The following is a 17200-nucleotide window of genomic DNA, read 5'->3' as shown; positions in this document are numbered from 1 at the left end:
CAAATGATAAACTTTTACAGTGTTGAATATTCACCTTCACCGTCCATTCGCCATCGTTTATCGCAACACACTGGGCCCCGCATCCCTTGATTAACCTGATTAGAGTTTCCATCGCAGGTATAGGGAGCTAGGAAAAGAGGCCAAGGGGAGGTTTACCGCTGCCTAAAGTTTAATCGTAAATACTTTGAGAATTTGATCCATGCATCTTGTTATGGGCAGCGACTACCTCTAGTTATTATTCACTAATATTTTTTTTCCTTCTAATCTTTTTCCAATGCAAACAAAAATAAATTTTGGTCATGTTTTAAGAGTCTCGTTATAAAAATGGATCTATAATTCTCTTCATCCTTTTTTCCTATAAGACAATTAAAAGATTGTTTATATTAAATTAATTAAAAAAAAGTAAATTAAATATAAATCAATTATATTAAAATATTAAAAGAAGGTTTAAAAACTACATATAACTGTGTTGGAAATTTTTATTTATTACAATTTCAAATGGTTTGAATTTATGTTTAAAAATCGATAATATTTAAAATTTTGTCTCAGCGCCTTTGATTCTTCCTCTTTTTGAATGTGAAGTTTTTAATCAAAATTTAACTGGACACTGAGAAAGCTATTTTTCACAGCCTCAGCTCAGCACGTTGCGTGAGGGCGGAAAGTTTTATGCTCGCCACGTTGGGAAAAGTGCGTCTATAGAGTGAATTTGCGAGCAGCCAACTGCAGTGGCAGGCATTTTATCCCAGAGAGAGCCGAGGGTGCGATAACATCTTCGGAAGGCGAGCGAGCTGAAAATTGAACTTCGTCAGCTGCTTCCAAAGTGCAGCAATAATCATAATAAGCAGCGGCGCAGGAAAGTTTGCCCTACAGAACAGCGCCAGCCAGGGTTAAATCCAATCTTACGTAATGTGTTGGGCAAGCAAGAATAACTAACTTTAACCCCATTTAGAAAGAGCCGCGTGCGCGCACCAAGTCCCATGAAAATTTATCGTCGCGCCCAAGAAGCAGACGAATAAATTGAACGCCGGGACAAGAGAAAACTTTTACGTTAAAATGAAATTTGTAGGATTATGATTCTGCGACACACACGCTCTCGCAGAGTTGGTCGCTGGTGCACATGTGCACCCATTTGGCACAACTCCCATATCGCAGGCGTCACTGCTATCGAGCTGCAAACACACATAGAGATACGCTCGACTCTTTTTTGCACGATCATTTGTTTGCGCGCCCACACACGTACCCGCACGCACGCCTGATAAATTTTCCAATAAATGATTTGCGTGTATCTGTGCGCATAAATTTCTCCGCTCTGGGCAAGTGTATGAAAATTGCCAGTTATTGGCGGCGAGCGTGCGTTTTTTTATTCTTGCCAATCAACTTTTATGTTTTCGAGCAGGATCCGGCTGTGTTTTACAACTTGGTAAGAGGAATTCGGGAAAATTGAATTCCTGCAAATTCTTCTGTTTGCATGTATAAATCAAAAGAGACCTTGAAGGTAGACCAGATTTCACTCTCGTATTTTACTTCATTTAGGAAATTGCATTGCAGAGAACAGGATTGAGATGATATGATTTAATATTATGACGGCTTGATATTTAAGTTTATTTTGTTCTTTTCTATTTAAAATTACTTACTTGAGAAATTGTTAGTGACAATTCAAATATTTGGAGAAGTTTGATTAATTACCAATAACTCACAAGTGTACCCTTCAAACATCGCGTTAAATATATTATTTTCATTATATATTCTTGACATCTAGATATCATTGGATTTACTTATTCATTTTATAATTTCTTGGCTATAATCCTGAATGTTTTGTTAAATATGTGTTTTTCAGACAGCTAAAATAATTTAAGTGTTATATACTAAAAATTTTTATAAGTAGATTTAACATTTTTTTAACAAATAAATTCAAAAATATTGAAAACTTTTTCTCATAATTTAAATTTTTTAATATTAATCAAATTATATCTACTAAATTGTCGTTCTAGTAGCACAATGTTTTCGTACTGAAAGAAATTATTATTTTTTTTTAATTATTTGGATAAAGTATAAAAAATTATGAGATTTTAGTTCTTTTGGTAAGGATGTGTGGGTGAAGTATAAAAGCGTTTTTTTCTTCAAGATACAATATCATGCAAGACAAATCGGTGATCAGATTTTCCTCTGGCGCCCAACCTTGTGCATTTTATTTTCGCACACCTGCCATTAAACGGAATAACCTGAATACATTAAAAAAATAAAAATCTGCAGAAAATCGTAAAACTCCTCACTAAATTTATTTAATTTAATTGTATATCCACGCCCAAACATGTATATTTTAACCCTGATGTCGGTTTGGATTTTCGAGAAAATACGCTTTTTTATTATTAAAATGAGAGAGGCTCTGGAACAAAATATGAGATGGTTGGTCCAGCCTAATGCGTCCGTGGTATTAAGCCGTCTGATTTAGAGCTCATTATCAGAGGCAGGCAATTTAAAGACTGGTCCTGCTCGGACCAAATGCGACAGATATTTACATTTCCTCTCTTTTTCCTTTTAGTCCTTGATCGTTTCGGTGTCGAGAGAGCCGCCGAGAGAGTGATTTGCATTTTATATTGGGAAATAGTGGCGGCAGCTAGCTGTGTGCGGCGGCGTATCACAGAATCCAATATCAATAACGAGAGCAGAAAAAGAGAGACTCTCTTTTCCTCATAGTGTTTTGTAGCATAACATGCAGAGCGGTGGCGCCATATTGCGCGAGCGCGTGTGTGCGATATCGGCGAGAACTGGGTCGAGATGCGCGATAAAAATACTTTCTCGCGTTTGATATGCCAGAGAAGATTGTCTACTTCTTCGTCTTTTTTCCTTTTTCTCTTTTCCGAAATAACGCGTTTCGCTCGCGATCTATTTCATAAAAAAAGAGAAGATCGAGTTATGGCAAATGATCATGCTCTGCTCTCTCACTTTTTATATCTTTCGGCAAAATGAGAGAAGAAGGTACTATTTTTCCCAAACGTCAAAACAGCATTTGAACTAAAATAGCTCTCGGGAAAAAGTGTCTCCTTGGCGACGCCGCTGACAAACACGGGTACTTTTTTCTCGGAATAGCGTCGGGACAGAAAAGGAAATCTAATTAACATTTCAGGAATTACTTTTGCTCCTCTTTTTTGTGACATAATTAATTAGCAAAAATGCCAGACGGTCCTAATTCAGCAAGTGCGTAAGGCATCTCAGAGAAGGTCTCATCAAAAGTGTTTGAATTCTTCAACTGGACAAATGTTGATGAGCAGTTAAAAAAAATTGTTTTTGTTATTTAAAGTTAAACATTACAAACTACATACAAATTTGATTAAATTACATTTTTAATGAAAGACTGGAAGGATTTAAATTAATTTAAAAATTTAAAAAGTTTTGAGCTCTGATCAGAAGCATAAATAATTATTAATATAAAATTCAAATTATTGTAATTATTATAACAAAACAAGTACCATCAATAAGACTTAACCAAGTATACTTTAATTTTAATTATAAAATTAAAAAAAAATTACTCATTCAAAAATAACTTAATCTTATTATAATTATTCTTAAATATTGCAGTAAAAACCACTTAAGCTTGAACGGTTAATAAAATTTTTATCAAACTGTGTTGCTTTTTTTCACTTGTTTTCAATTAGAAAAATTAAAATGGCGAGAGATTAAAACGTGTGCGTTTACAACACGGGGAGCTTTTCCAGCACACGGTGCGATGGTCATAAAGAATTAAACATCTCGCTGGCAGGCAGACGAGCGAGCAGGGCTTTAATCCGCCATAGCTTCTAATGCCGCGTAATGAGTTCATTTGTATGGCGATTCACTCACTTACTCTGCTCCATGCACTCGCGCCTAATGGATTGGAGCTGTAAAAAATAAATCAAGACGAGCAGCAAGACTCGCGCGCGCGGCCGCCTTTCAGTTCTCTAATCTGGCGCGCAGGACAATTTACATACAAATTACCAGCCTAAAGCCTCGATGGCCGGGGACGGAGATTTTCCTAAAAGGATTCCCAGCTTTTTCTAATCAGATTTCTCAGCCTAAAAGCTTTTCCCTATGAAAAGCAGCCGTCTGAGTATAGAAAATTTGGATTAACACACGCCGAGATTTGTGTTATTTATTTATCGGGGTCCATTAATTCACGATAAATCAGCGCCCGGATTTACATTCAACAGCTTCACACGCAATTAATTCCCTTCCGCGTCTCGAGCGCGCTTCCAAAAATAAATATAAAGAGGGGCTGCGCCAAAGTTAGAAGGGAAAACGCCGAAACTTTTTTAATCTCACAAAAAGCGTTGGTGTCAAAGACACGAATCTGTTTTCATTTTCGTCAGAGCACTTTTATCTGCTCACTGACAGAATTATTCACACAAGAGTTACAAAAACACATTAAAGCGAGACAAGACTAAATTTAGCGCGAAAATGTGCTCCATTTTGGTGCTCACTCTGATGTTTTCTGACCTTAAGAGGGCAGAAGGATGAGATTAAAAGTAAATTATTTAAATAATAATTTAGCTAAAACTCTTTTATATATATTGCCTGAAAAATTCCACATTTTGGTTATTTTGAATGAACTTGTTTCATTGATGCAGTTAATTAATGGCTCCCAAAATTCACTTCTACAAAGTGCTTCTTCATTTATGTAATAAAGGATAATGTAAAGGAAAATTATCATAATTTTTTTACCCATTCGTGCAAATTTATAATATAATTATTAGGATTCTGTCCAAACGTCCTTTGGAAATTGATGATAATCAACAATATACCTGTAATAGCAACATAACTCACAAGTAATTGAGTTGAAAAGTAAAAATTAAATAAATTAATAATATTGGTTAAATCAAAAATAAATTCAATTAATTTTGTACAATATTAAATATTTGATTTTTGATAAATTTTAAATAAAATAAAATTAAATTAATTCAACTTCAAGTAAATTACAATAAAATTTAAAACATGTTAATTTTTTTAATTAAATGTTTTTTTAGTTTGATAAATTATTTTATACCAATGGAAGCCAGCATTATATTCATTCAAGGTTAAAATATTTGTAAAACAAACGTGATCTCCACGTTTCCAATCCCTAACTGCGAATTACCCGCTCAACAGCTCGCGTAAAAGGCTTGATTATAACCCTTTACGAAACCTAATAGCTTTGAGAACAAGTTTCGCCCACCTGGCGCGATCTTACATCGAATTTTGAATAATTTCTTACTGTTTGTTTCAGGAGGAGCGGACGGCTGGCGTCGGTGTCGTCGGCCATGTTTGCGAGCAGCGGGCTTGCTTTTTGACGGGCTCGACACTCGCGGTTTCCGCCTCGGAGGCCCCCCACTTGGCCCCTGCAAGTAGGCACCCTGCCGAGCAGCGCAGTTAATTAAGCCGCAATTAGCGGCCGTAAATCAGTCTGAGTTTGTAATTCAAATTTTCATCTCGTAGAGATAAGAATTTTTTTGAATTTAATTCGGGCCTCTTTAGTTCCAGGTCGGCGACTCGCGCAGGAAAATATGAAAACTTTTGCGGATGTGAAAAACTTTTGAATGTGCTCTTTGTTTGTGCAGTGGATGGCCATGCGCACCAACTTTTGATTTGCTGCGTGTACGCGAGACGCTTCCTCTTTTCTTCCGTCAGCGCGATAATCTGGCTCAGTGACACACAAACAGCCTCCTCGGACGCCGCTGCGAATTCGCCAACCCTCATTAGCACGCATTTGTATTCAAGAGCAGGACCAAGCAGCAGTCATTTATGCACAAGGGCCCTTTGCGGATGGGCCGCTCTGCGAAATAATATTCCCCAGCAGCACTCCCTTAATTTTGCATAAAACAAAAAGGGAGGCACAAGACGAGCGAGTAGTGCAAAAGTTGGCCGCGGCCAAGGAAATTAGTGCGATTTCGTGGGAAACGAGGGCCGTTTCATTAGCATTCTGCTGCGCGGAAAATAAAGTTTGGTGTGTCTGAAAAGTAAAACTTCTTCCACGACGGAAATTTCACAAAAAAAATGTTAATTTATTCCAAGGATGTGCGCTGGAATCGGAGCCAAATTGTTCACGGAAAAGCGTTTAGGACAAGAGGAGGAAGTGAAAATGCTCGTAAATGTGAATAAAGAATATTAAAATGAAAGCAATCTTAAGTTATTAGAATAGATAATTTGATATCTACTTGTTTTTTATATATTATTATGCAATATTTGTCAAATAACTTTGCTTCAAAAAATTAAAATGTTTACACATGGAAGGTAATTGAAAAAGGTATTGTTTAAACTTAAAAAAAAGTATACGATTTTATGGAATTTTCAATATTAAAGCAAGTCATATAAAGAGAACATTTTTTATAATTTTTCAGAAATTCATTTGTATTTCAGAATTTAGCTGTTGTACCACGAAAATTTGTTCGATTTATTTATTTTATTTATTGTTTCTGCATGCTTGAAATTACTACACAATATGAAAGATTAAATGTTTCTAAAAACTAAATAGCAATAAGGGTCAGAAAGTATGTACAAAAATTGGTCAGTAAAATTCAATTATTGATGTAAACAATTTTATAATTGCAGGAAAAAGAAAACAATTCAATTTTAAATTGAAATCTGGGCTGAAAAATGATTGATTCAAATTTTTGTTATTATAAAATCCATAGGGAATAAATTAATGAACATAAAAGTCCCCTTTGCGTATGGCCAATGTTGGTCCCTGGTCGCAAATGTGCAAACCGTGTTTGTATTTATCATGTGCGTGTGTTTTGACCTCTCTGGCCGCAAACACAATGAATGAACAAGGAGAGCCCGTTCTCCACAGCCCCTCTCGGAGGCATAGTACATTATGTACACACACACACAACTTCGCAACCCACACTACTCCCTCTCGCTTTTCGCAACATCAGCACATTATTCTACCGCACGCCGGCCGGCCAGAAGTCAGTCAGTCGGTTGGTGCTCGGCTTGATGAACGGGTAAATACATAAATATTGAGAGATGATGGCGGTGGAGGAACTTCCTATGTGTCCAGAGATTCTTATTCATGGCGAGCAGGAGTGTACATAACAACTTTCTCGCGGAATGCGTCTATTGATTTATCGATTCGCCTTAGCACACCAGCAAGCAGCGCACCGGCTTAATGGGCTTTTATCAGTTGGCGTGGAGGGAAATGACTTAATCCGCCTTGCCGTCCTGCCGAGCTGATAAACGCCCTCAGCAGAAGGAGGAGAGAAAAAAAGAGTAAAGCAAAACATAAACAGACAAGCTGGAAAGTAATGGAAATAAATTGCAATTATTTATATTTCAAGTATAAAAATATCACTGGTGTTTAAAAGAAAATGAAATTAATTTTCTAAACAAGAAATAAATCCCATAAAATTGTTCTTTTGCAACAATAATATTTTATAAATGAATTGTTTAAAAAATTTTATTTAAAATTTAAATGTATAAAAATATTTAATTAAATTTAAATGAAATGCCCATCAGGATTAAATTTAAAATTGAATTTTCCACCAGCGGATCGCAGGTTTGTAATTCGGCACCGAGACAAGACACCGAAAGGTCACCACCTGAGACAGGTTTTAATTTACAAACATGGCGGAGGTCGGCCGCGTTGGGGCGCTCTGGTGCGCGGCCCAAATCGGGGCCAATTAATAACCCAAAATATGGAGGGGAAGCGGTCGGTCGAACTAAGTGGAGGGGGTGGAGGCGGCGGAGGACGCGTCGAACGGCGTGAAAATCAGGCTGTGGCGTGCAATGCAAATGAGCTTACCGTTGTCGCGTGGCGAGGTGAGCTAGGTGAGAGCGATCGAGCGGAACTAGCTCGGGCAGAACGGATCGGCAAGCTCGAGCACGAGTTGTTGCATGATGTATGGCTTTCCTTGGCTCCGAGTTGGGTGGCTGGCCATTTGTACGCTTCCCTCCACTAAAAGCCATAACATCTCGTGCACCAGTCGCGTTCGGCCATAATACAGAGAGAGCTAGAGCCGGGCTGTGCGAGTGTGCCCTGCTCTCCTGTCTGCGGCCCACGATGTCACATACTGCGTTCGGAAAAATAAAGCCAAGATGTGAGCCAGTACCGCACCCCTCTACCTTGCACCGCAATAAAACCGCGCCGGATCCGCAATAATTTCTATTCGCCGTGCTCTCATTAATAAAATTTTTACAGCGACATGCTTAAAATTGTTTTATGGCCGGCTCGCCAATGCATCGTGCCATTTTTTTATTGCTCTCTTGGTAACTAACTCCTTCTGGCCACACTTGGGGCCGCTGGCGCGGGACATGCTCATCCTCCTCGCTCGGCTTTCCATGCAGATGCCGCGCCGTTCTCTCGGTTCTTTATTGCACCCCACCAAGCGAAAATACATACCGGTTTATGGCTCTTAATTGTCTCATTTGCAAATATTACCAACAGATTGGCTCTGTAAAAGACATAAAAATTTTGAGGAAAATTCCAAGCCAATATATTGAAAAGGAAAAATAAATTAAAAATTTTCAATCTGAATCTTTATAAATAAATTCAATTTAAATAATTTAAACAATCACAAGCCATAGAACAAACGTGTCCTTCTCTGTTGTATTCAAGTTTGTTCAGTGAGGGAAAATATCGGTTTATTTTTTCATACGTCTGCCGTGTTGCCAAAAAGAACCGCACGCAACTCTATATCGATTTTCTCGCGTCTCTCTGAACCTCCAGCCTAAGCATTCCCCCGGCTCTTCATTAACCTGCACGTCTGCGTGTCGCCCTCCCTTGCCAGGGCCGTACCCTTTTCCCCAGGGTGGAATACCGGTTGCTTAAATGCCCGTCGGTAAACCGGCAAGGGTCCAGGTGCAATTACTCGGCGGCAACCTTGGCCCAAGAGTAGATTAAAGTGGCTAACCGGCGGGCCGATTGAGACGTCGGCCAATGAGTGGGGTGGCGCGCCCCGCCCCGTGCCACCGATAGGAGCGCGGCTCGTAAAAAACACTAGAGGTGGCTCCTTTTTTTATGTATGCAGCAAAGACGGCGTGCGATACCTTTAGTTTTCCCCGAGGGACAAGTGACTACCTCGCCTTAATACTTCCTCGGAGATGCAACTTTATTCAAAAATCCATACGAGGCCCGGCTAACATGGCCGCCCGACCGCAGGCCGTGGCCGCACTCTGGACCACACGGCCGCTAATGGATGTGGCTAATGGCTGCTTGAGGGCCATGTTTAGACCAAACATGTGGCCACTCCTCTTTTGATAGACACAATTAATTGATGACAAAATTATTAATAGGAATGAGTAGACTGAAACAAATTATCAAATTTTTTAACCTCAGGAATTTCAATACAAATTTTCAATTTAATTTATCTTTAAAGTGGGTTAAGTTAAATCTGAATTTTGTATTGATTTATTAAAACTGTTGAACGGATTTGTTTATTTGATTTTCTTGATTATATAAAATATTAATTTTATTGATTTGAAAAAGTTTATTTTAAGTTTATTTTTTGAAGACGAGTTTTATTGTTTTCTCAGCATCGGCAAAAGGAAAGAATAGAGAAATAGTATTTCCAATAAAGCCTCATATTAAGTCTTCTGCCAAGCCAGACCGGCAACTGAATCGAACCCCTGATATTACGTCGGGCCGCAACACGCTCGACATCTGCGTCTGGCAGGTTGCAGACTTCCGTTAGGGGCTTCCGCAGTGATCCCGCAGCATTGTGCTTCACAATGGAACAGGGGATTCAAAGAGATCAGACTGCTTGAGAACCAACTTTCTATTTCTTTATTCTCTGCAGACACAAGTTTGTGGCCAAAAAAATCCTACCAGCTGAGCTCACAAGATGCTTGAAAAACTTTTGCCTATAACTTTATACTGATCTAAACTGTTTGTAAATTTTCCTGGAAGTTTCCTTTACGGCCGAGATTTTTCCAGAGGTGATCATGTTACTAGCGCTTAATTTCAGAATAAGTCTATTTAAAAAAGAGTTCAAATAAAAATAATTTTAGTTGAAAATCTACATAAATTCCATATATTTGTCTTGAAAAATTTAAAATGGTTTTCTCATTGCAGAGTCATTTTGTGCTCTCCTTTGTAAATTCTAATTAATAAAGATTGTATTATATAAGATTAAATTTTTTTATCTTACTGTCATAAAATTGAATTTGAAATTGAATATGTGAAGTTTAATAAAATGGATGAGTAAATTTTTCAATTTCAATACAGTGTGTGTTATTATTCTAAGCGATAAGTGTGCTTCTGCATTTCTCTTTTTAAAAATTTGATCATAATTTATTTTTTCGTTTCATTTGATTTTTATTTTTAGAAATTTATAAGCAAGGCGCTGTTTCTGTGTAAGCATAAAGATCAAAGAGGTAAATTATATAATTAATTAAAAAAATAAATGTCAACTTTGGAATCAATAAAATGTATAATGTTAAGACATTTCTCGATTCACTGACGGTTCTTATCGTGAGAAAATTTTGCAAGTAACCGCCAGATTGCCAAAATGGCAGATAAATTAGACCTTGATCCTCAAAAGAATTCTTCCAAGCCATTCCGCTTTTATTTATGCGATCATTAGGCAAAAAGCAGCTACTGCGGGCAGGGCTGTTTTTTGCCTTTAGACAAAAATTGCCGCCTAGCAACACTGCTGCCTGAAAAAATGTTGGCGAATATAAAGATGAGCCATTGAGCTTTTAAGAATTTCCAGCACGCCTATCACGAGTTGAAATCCCCGGCTTATCTCATCTGGGCAAGTGTACAGTTGATGGCACTCCTAATTCGGCGGTTGGCCAGCGGTCAGTTCAAAGCAAATTTCCTCGCATATACGGTTAATCGAGCTAGGGCAGGGTTGCGTAATTTGCATATAATTAGGCGTGCGGATGCATATAGGATGATGTCAGTGGCGGGCACAGGGAGTGTCCGCCCATGCAATTCATTAAGCGCCGTCATGCAGCGCGAAATAAAATGCCTGGCTGTCGGGCATGAATGGGACGAGACGTGCATGCAAATTGGCAAATGGCGCGCGAGATAAATTGCGTGGATCTGCCCCAAGGGAGCCGAGAATGCAAATTCGTATATGTTTCTGCCGGCGTAGGCCTATCACGTGATTCTGCACTTGTTGAGCCGCTTTCAATATTGTTTTAAGCCCTTTCGACTTAGGAATGTGTCCCTGTATTTTAATACAGAAGAGGTTTTGTGCAGGTTTGTAAAAGGATGGGACTTTCAGAAAGTGAAAAAGTATAATCCTTAATGCGTACGGTTAAATTTGCATTGCTGACTACAGTCAAAATTCCATTTTAGGGTGTGGATCTTAACACCAGTAGAATTTTAATTTTGCACATTCCTTAAATTAAACGAAATTAAATTTTAACTTCATCCAAAACGCCTTCAAAAATAAAATCAATAATGATTTGTATTTTGTATTATTTGCAAATACAAAACAATACAATAAAACAAAGACATATTAATGCGTAAGGTGATTGAGTTAAGTTTGAAAGTTATGCCAAAAGAAAGGAATCAACAAATAATTAGCTTGAAGAGTTTGGCAATTTTTAGGTGAATTAAATCCTGATAGTTAATTTCATGTTACCAATATGAAAAACGTTATAGCAAATTAAGCTGTGTTTTAACCATGTTGAATTATTTAATTACAATTGTGACGAGAAGTATGAGCCAATCAAACTTAAATACAAGCCTAGATTATTAATAACAATTCTTTATGTTCATGCCTCTAATAATTTGTTTGAAGGTGGTGTCAAGATTAATTTTGCACTACATTGATTAGGTTAGAATAGCTCATTTAAATCGATATAAATTTTACTTAAGTTTTAAATGAATTGAGGGCGTGCTTTTGTAAAATTGAATTCTAAAATCATTCAGAAACTAAAACTTTAACGATATTTGTTTTCAGTAAGAATATTAATCTATTTTGAAGCGAATATAATCACAATACAAAAGACAACATCCAAGCACCTCATTATAACAAAAATTTAATAGAGACATAAATTATGCCAAATATGAGCGGATGCTACTCGTGTCCAATTGATTTCCTCGGTTCCAATAAGGCCTTCTCATCGCTTGCAAAGCCTGTTAGAAACTTTTTCCAAGGCCAAATCAATGACAAACTAACGATTAGCTCTCGAACGTGACGCTTATTTTAATAAAAACAACTTCCCTCCTTTTAAAAACGAAAGGAAGAACCCAAGGTAAAAGGTCTCAACGATTTGCATAGTTCACTTTCAATTCTATATAAATTTGTTTCCAAAATATATCTTTTATAAAATAGAATGAACATACAATTTTTTCCCACAAGTGAACGAAATTTCGCAATCGCCTCTTGATGCAGATAAGGAATGCGTGCGTGTGAAAAAAGCTGGGGGTGTTAGGTCGATGTAAGATATTGTTCTTACCCTTGAGCAGCGCGACGAGCAGGCGAACGTGGGTCTTATCAGTCGGCCAGAGGACAAATGATACGCGACGAGGGTAACGAGAGCGAGCATGCTGCAGTGCAAGATGTCTGTCGGCGTGAGTTCGCGTCACTCAGCATGGAGTCGCGACCCGCGGCCCTGCCACTCATCGGCCGCCATTACGAGCCCGGCCCGTTCGCTAATGCCTGCATTGTGGCCGCAGAGCCGAGGGAAATTAAATACGCAGCCGGCAAAATTTGCTAAAATCTCTAATGCTTCCCTTTGTCAGGGATTATTCTTTGCAGCTGGCACGAGAAAAAAATGTGGGTTTTGAGAAAAAAAAAATTCCTACTCGAACAGCTGCGTTAGAAAATAAAGAATAGAAAGGAATTTGTTAATTTGAATTTAGCATTTTCTCACTTTTATTTTGTTTTAATTTGTTATATTGCAACAGAAAAATACCCAAAATTTGAAATTTATTTGACGCAGAAGTTTAAATTGAGTTTATTTAGCAAGAAAAGAAGGTAAATTTTTTTTCATTTGTTTATCGATATTTTTTAGTTTAAAAATTATTTAATTGAATTGATTACAAAATTAAAAAATCTAAATTCAGCAATTTGAACAATTTCATATATGTAATGAAATAAACGTTATTTTTCTATCACAATGAGACAAGTCGAAAAAATTATACTAAACAGATTTAAATAAAATTTAATGCACCAATAACCCTGCAAACCAAAAATCGGTTTGTATTCAGCAAAGGAATCTTAATATGCAAATATATTGTAAACTTGCATTGGAATATATTGTAGAACACAATGAACATGAAATATAGACACAAAAGGAATAAAAAATCGTAAATATATCAAATTAAAAAGAAAATAATATTGTAGAAGGAAATTAAAAAAACCCTGTGTACTAGATTTAAAATTCAAACCCAAGATTTAAAACAAAAGTGAACCTCAATTTTCTGCAGTAAATATTTAGTGCCCAAAATTAATTTCTATGTAGCAAAATTTCCCTACAAAACTGTCTAAAACTATTTAACTGTTGAAAAGGTTTTGAGAGGAATCGTAATTCATCCTCTAATTAAAATAGGTATTCATCGTGGTCCGAGCCCGAATCTTCCCCACACCAGGAGAGCCGAAAGGTGGCTTTTTTCCAACCGAAATAATTCCAAATCAATCGGTTTCTAATTATATAGACGAAGGCCTTTCTTTTTTCTCGGCAGTGGTTCTAATTGGCCATGCGCAGAGCCTCGCGGGGCTCGTCGGAGTTAATTTTCGCGTCTCGTCCGAGAGTTAATTTGAAATATAGAAAACAAGCATGCTTGTCCGTGGGGGCCGGCGTGGGCCCGTGGGCTTACCTTGGCAGCGACTGCTCAGGTGGAGTGCATCTGGGAGGCTGACGGGGCGAGATAACACGAGATGCCGCGGCTCACCCTTACTTTATATCTAACGCTGATCGAATGGCGCATGCACTCGGCTCGAAGGCAGGCGGCCGACCCTCCCAAAGCCTCCTTTAGGGTCGTAACATTTTTGTGCTCTGCCGCCGTTGCTGCACGGCTCGCTCTCCGCCGGTTTCTCTTTTTGCACAAAATTTATTTGTATACGCACGCGGGCCACGCAAATGTACACATAAAAGCCAGGGGGATATATGCACTAATAATAAATTTCTATTTTTTATTCACCCAGAAGGCGTGGGGTGGCTTTTCTGATTAACTTTCATTGGCACGCGGGGCGCGGCGATAATTAAATCTGCTCCCTTTTCCCTTTTCCGTTTTCTTCAGTGACATAAATAATAAATATATACAAAAGCTCGTGCTGGAAAGGTTCGTTATCGCGGCCATTGTGTTCTTTGTTATTCGTCGTTTGGGCGACTCACCAAAATTTTAATATATTTTATTTACGGTTGCGGTTGCTTTTCGGCCGCACCATTATATTATTTGTATTTTAAAAGAGCCTTTCTATAAAAGCATATATTCGGGAGAGGGCGGATGACTTTTAGTTTTAAGTAATCGAGGTGCTGCTGCACGACCAAGTTTGGCCAAAGTGTTAAGTTGTTCAATTTATTCAGTACACGTGCGCTTAATTAACAGCAACGCTTTAAAACGCGATAAACCTCACGCCCACCTTTTAAGTTGAGCAAAAAATGATTGCGTGCAGATGCCTAAAGAGCAACCATCAAGTCCATAAATTATTTTAATAACTCTTAATATAAGAACCCTTCCGAGAAATCCGTGCTTTTCTGATTACCCGGAAAGCAGTGATTATTTATGTAAAATTCTTCTTTGCGTGCAATTTTTATTATGATACAAACAAATGCAATATTTTTATTTAAATAAAACATATTTTTCAACCATAATAGTCCATCTCAAGTGTTTTTTAAACACCAAGGTTTTCAAGAATCATTGATTATTTTATGTATTCTTCTCTTGATTAAAATTTCTTTTTCCTTGTTTATGAGCGAGTTCTGTATGGGGAATAGTTGTCTTTAATTTAACCAAAATTGAAATCCTGCTAGTAAATTGTACATTTACATTTTCTGAATGAATAAAAGATTGTAAAATTGAAGGATATTTATATTATTTCAAAACTCTTTTTTTCTTTTTAAATGTTTCAAATCATTAAGATATAATGACACAATTTTTAATAGTTACTCTTTAGAGGGCAGAAAATATTTAATATTTGTGCATAATTTGGAAAATATTCAAGTTTATGCCGCGTTTAATTTGAAGAAATTACTTGCAAATATGTATTTGCGATATCGGTGAATTCAGTCAACAAGATTGTTCTTGATAATCTCCGCGATAAAGAATATCAGAGAGATAGAATAATAATCACTTTTTTTTATAAATTTGGGTACAAACAAAGTGTACACTGGAATTTATATAATATTTAAATCAATTATTAGGAAGTTTGAAAAAAAAAATTAATAAAAGAAGTAAGAAATTCTTTTTTAGCAAATAAATTGCTTACAAATTATGCAATGCATATCAATGCAAAATTTTAATTGATTCACTAACTAAAATTTCTAATACCTGACCTTCTGAGCAATAATTTCAATTTTTTTCTTCTTTCAAGAACATGGTTGTTTTAAAATTTTAATTTTCTAGGAAATTGAAAAACTTATTACTTACATAAAATGTGACGAGTTCTCCGTTCTGCTTTGAAGCAACTCTTTTTCCCCAGCTAGAAAAAATCATTCAAAATTAAATTAAAATAACACAAAAAATATGAATTGATGCAGCCACTGATGTCTCTCGCCCACACAATCACTTCTTACACTGACCTACGATATAGAAACTAACTCTTTCCCCAGCAATCTGCGGACCGTCGGGATAAAAAAGAGAAAGTCGGATATTATCTCTGCTGGACCAAAATATTTGTGTGATGTGCATTGTCTGTGGACGAGAGAGCGTGCGGGGGAGAAACGACAGATAGCAGGGACTTGGCAAAAAAAACGCGTTGCGTTCTATGGGGTGGAAAGAGAAAAGGATTGCGCTCGGGGGTTGAAACGCCTGGAATCTGGCGAGGACGACCGCAAAAAGTGTCTGTTTTATGACTTACGAGGCGAGAGAAGAGAGCGACGTGCTTTTCACTTGAACACGAATTGTTCAATCCCAGCCATGTTGGCTGCTTGACCAGCACCTGCAAGCATGAAAATTCTCAAAATCAGCTTAAAAAAAAATACAAAAAGGAATTCCGTGACTCAAAAATAGTAAATTAAATGAAAATTCTGTAGGCTTTCACTTGCGATTCTCAAAAATTTCAGTCCGTGTTGCGTGTTTGTCTCATATTTTTGAGGCAAGAAAAAACCACGTGCTTGAGCAATTTCCTCACCTTTTGTCCTGCGAAGTTCGTCGCTTTGTCGTCTTCATACGAGCCGCCGACGCGTAATTCACTCGCGAACATCAAGTTGACACACTCACGAATGATTTCAGTCCGAATTCAGGCCGATTCGACCCCTCGGCCGGCACTTTCCGACCGCATTAAAGTGCCAAAATTACCGATTCACGCCACCAACGCGAGCACCAAAATCTAAACTGCTGCGGTTGTAAGCGGATCAGCTACAATAGAGAGGGGAGAGGAATGATTAGATTTTCGGCGCGATTGTTTCTTGTTTGCTTGCACTAGCATGTTATGTCCTGTCTGGATATGTATGAAAACGTAAGAATATTATTTTCGTTGTGCTGCTAGGGTGCAGCACATAAACGCAATGTTTTTAGAGAAGGAAAATATTAAATAATATTGTTGATAAGATTCTGAACATTTTTGCTCGATGATTGAATTGAATGTTAATTTAATGCAGCAAGTTAATTGAAGCGAATTCTATTTTTTCAGTAGCTTCTTTAATTTTAATCAAACTTTTTATCAAAATTATTGATAGTCGTGGTGCCATTGTTCAACTTTCTTTCAAACAAAAAATGTTTTTCCATAATTAAATGCAAACAAAATAGAATGAAATTTTACAATGTGGTAAAAAAAACAACAACAATAATAATGCTATAAAAATTTGGAGCATTAAAAGAATTACAAATGAACAATTAATATATTATTATTTTAACAGCGGTGGGATGCGGTTAAAAAAATTTGAGATAATTTAAAAGCAGTCTGAAAAAAACATTACTATTTACCATTTTGTCTAAAAGCAAAATATTTTATAGTGACAAATGTTCCGATTTCATAGTTGACATTTTCACTTTATCTCGTTGGGACAAAGGACAAACAAGTTTCTTTCCTCACTTTTTGGCTTTGGAAACTGGCTAAAAAACCAGGTTCAAAGGTGCAACTTGGTTCACGATTTCCTCTCCCTGCGAATCTAAAAAAATAATTTTTTT

General features: G+C 37.1%; 1 long non-coding RNA gene across 1 annotated transcript in view; it reads right to left on the bottom strand.

The window, feature by feature from the left end:
- Positions 1-16393, bottom strand: part of LOC132205144 (uncharacterized) — a 216429-nt gene extending 200036 nt beyond the window's left edge. Inside the window, exons 1-3 of the long non-coding RNA XR_009442667.1 lie at positions 16203-16393; positions 15930-16010; positions 15500-15551 (exon numbers count right to left, since the gene is read on the bottom strand). This is a non-coding gene — a long non-coding RNA (uncharacterized LOC132205144). The remainder of the gene's footprint in view (positions 1-15499; positions 15552-15929; positions 16011-16202) is intronic.
- Between the last annotated feature and the right edge of the window lie 807 nt (positions 16394-17200).

Source organism: Neocloeon triangulifer, unplaced genomic scaffold (genome assembly GCF_031216515.1).
Source record: "Neocloeon triangulifer isolate White Clay Creek 2 clone unplaced genomic scaffold, ASM3121651v1 ptg000002l, whole genome shotgun sequence".
Taxonomy (NCBI): domain Eukaryota; kingdom Metazoa; phylum Arthropoda; class Insecta; order Ephemeroptera; family Baetidae; genus Neocloeon; species Neocloeon triangulifer.
This window is presented reverse-complemented; position numbering and strand designations above follow the sequence as displayed.